This window comes from Nicotiana tabacum, chromosome 22 (genome assembly GCF_000715075.1).
Source record: "Nicotiana tabacum cultivar K326 chromosome 22, ASM71507v2, whole genome shotgun sequence".
NCBI lineage: Eukaryota > Viridiplantae > Streptophyta > Magnoliopsida > Solanales > Solanaceae > Nicotiana > Nicotiana tabacum.
In genome coordinates, this window is record NC_134101.1 from 93,888,382 (window position 1) to 93,891,130 (window position 2,749).

Below are 2,749 nucleotides of genomic sequence, written 5' to 3' on the forward strand. Positions count from 1 at the left end.
AGGAAAAGAACCTGATTCTCAAGGCTGCCAACAACGATTCAGGTGGTGATGAATTCGAAATGACGTATCTCACTAGAGGATTCCAAAATATAGTTTGAAGAAGTGAAGGGATTGAAAAGAAAGGAAGTTCTAGCAGGAATTTTAAAGAAAATGATTGATGCCATAAGTGTGGAAAGCTTGTACACTTCATTAAAGATTGTCCTATTCATAAGAAGGATCATTACAAAACCAACACTGATAAGATGGCTAAGAGGAACGAGGTCCCTAAAAGAAAGTTCAAAAGAAGAGATGTTGCTGACAACGTAGTGGAGCAAGCTTTGGCTGCATAGGGAGATTCCTCCAGTGAATCTGGAGGTAAAGATGACCAAGGATATACATCTATGATGGTTTTTGACAATGAATCTTAATAATATCAGTCAATCATTACACTCATGGCTAAATCTAACGATGATGAGGACAATGTGGAAGATGAGGTAAGTTTTCTTGATGTTCAAAGAAATTTGAAAACATACTCTAAGAAAAAATTAATGTCCTTAGCAAATGTATTGATTGATGCCTATCATACCCTCATTAATGAGAAAAATGCTCTAACTAAAGAAATTGATGATATAGAACACGAGAGGGATGATATGGTAGTTTCTATTGTAGACTTGAAGGAACAAGTTGAAGAAGCAACTAAAGAAAATACCTTATCAAAAAACCAAATAAAAAAATGGATGGACACCCTAAGGGAAAAGAAGTTTCTAGTGAGGCTCAACTTGATCTTGAGAGAGAGCTTAAGCAAATTAAAACAAGTCTTGTTGCTGAGCTAGAAAAGAATAGACAAATTTAGGAGGATCTGAAAAGGGTTAAAAAAAGATCTTGATAAGCCACTGAACTGGACCTTGTCCTCTGATACAATCACGTCTATGTTTAAAAGTAATGGTGGAAACAGGCAAGGAATCGGGTTCCATAAGGCTAAAGTCCACTATAATCCCCATAACATGTATGTAAATGTAGCTGATAATTGGTTGTGTACTCACTGTGGTCAAACTAGTCATTACAAGGACTTTTGTAAAGCTAAAGTTCAGTCTCTACAGAAAAATAAAGTTTTTGTTGAAAAGAAGCTTACTGTTGAGGAAACTTGTTCCCTGAAAAGAAAATATGTGCTACCTGCATGGGCAAAAAGAGTTTGATTCTCCTGAAGATAATCAACCTTGATCCTAAAATAAATAGAACTTTGAGACGATTGAAGAAACTATCAATAAAATACGATCAAAGTCTCAACACTACTCAAACTAGTATGGAAGATGATCAAGAAATACCTCCTAGGGAAGAAAATCAACATCCTATTATGGAGGATCAATTTGATGAAGTTGAACCAAGGCCAAGGAGATTACTGAGGGACTATGCAAGGCTAACTTACACAGGAAGAGAATCCAGTGTAAGACGTCCTCCAGTAGCCACCCGTAATTTTGAAATCAAGCCGGCCTTGATTCAAATGATTCAAAATAATTGCCAGTTCAATGGACTCTCACGGGAAGATCCTAATACTCATCTAGATGATTTCATGGAAATCTTAGATACTTTTGGAAACAATGGAATTCCAGATGATGCTATTAGATTGAGAGTATTTCCCTTTTCCTTAAGGGGAGATGCAAGAACATTGCTTAGGAATCTACCAACAGGTTACATTCAAACATGGAAAGACATGACTCAAAAATTTTTGAATAAATATTTCTCACCTGCAAAGACTGCTAGAATGAGACAAGAAATTAATAATTTTTCTCAACTCGATGCAGAATCTGTTTACGAATCTTGGGAAAGATTTAAGGGACTTTTGAAAAAGTTCCCACACCACGGTGTACCAGATTGGCAACAATTGATTAATTTTTATAATGGAATAACACCTACCTTAATAAGTATCGTAGATACAGCTGCAGGTGTCTCAATCATGAGCAGAACCACTGAAGACGCCATGTCTCTTTTAGATGAAATTGGCGAACATGCAAGTCAATGGCCAACTGAGAGAGCTCAACCAAGAAAGCCATCTGGAATGCACCAGATTGACTATGTCTCATTGTTAGCCCGTCAACTAACAACCTTGACAAAGAAGGTAGAGGCAATGAAAACTACCACACAAAAATCACAATCACACTCCTTATGTAATCAGTGTGGAGGAGGACACCCGAATCATGAATGCCAAACGGGAGAAAATGTTAATATAGTTGGACATTATAATAGAAATAATAACTACTATAATAACAACAGGCTTAACTCCCAAAGGCAAAGACATTCGGGTTTCCCATGGAGCAACAACAATGGAAGTCTCAACTCATGGCAACCTGGACACCAAGGTCAGTCAAGTCAAGCACCTCCTAGCTTCCAAACGCAACAAAGAAATCTGTAAGGATACCAAACTCAGACTCCATCTCAGAAACCACCTGGAAGATTTGGTTTATCAATTCATCAAAAATATTGAAAAGCTCAATAAAAATGCTGAAGATAGAATAGAATCACAGGGCTTGGCAATTCGGAACCTTGAAATTCAGATGGGACAGTTAGCAACCAAGCTAACAGAGAGAAATCCTAAAAGCCTCCCAAGTAACACAGAAAAAAAATCCAAAGGAGCAAGCACAGGCTATATCTTTGAGAAATGGCAAAGAATTACCTGATCTATATCAAGAATATGATATAGGAAAAGAGCAAGAACCTAAAATTCAGGAATCAAAGGAACAAGAGACAGGTGAACCAATAAAAAAGGGGGAAA

General features: G+C 37.1%; 1 non-coding gene across 1 annotated transcript; it reads right to left on the bottom strand.

The window, feature by feature from the left end:
• Positions 1-1,738: 1,738 nt before the first annotated feature.
• Positions 1,739-1,845, bottom strand: LOC142176840 (small nucleolar RNA R71). The gene has a single exon (XR_012705647.1). It is a non-coding gene; the product is annotated as a small nucleolar RNA R71 (small nucleolar RNA).
• Between the last annotated feature and the right edge of the window lie 904 nt (positions 1,846-2,749).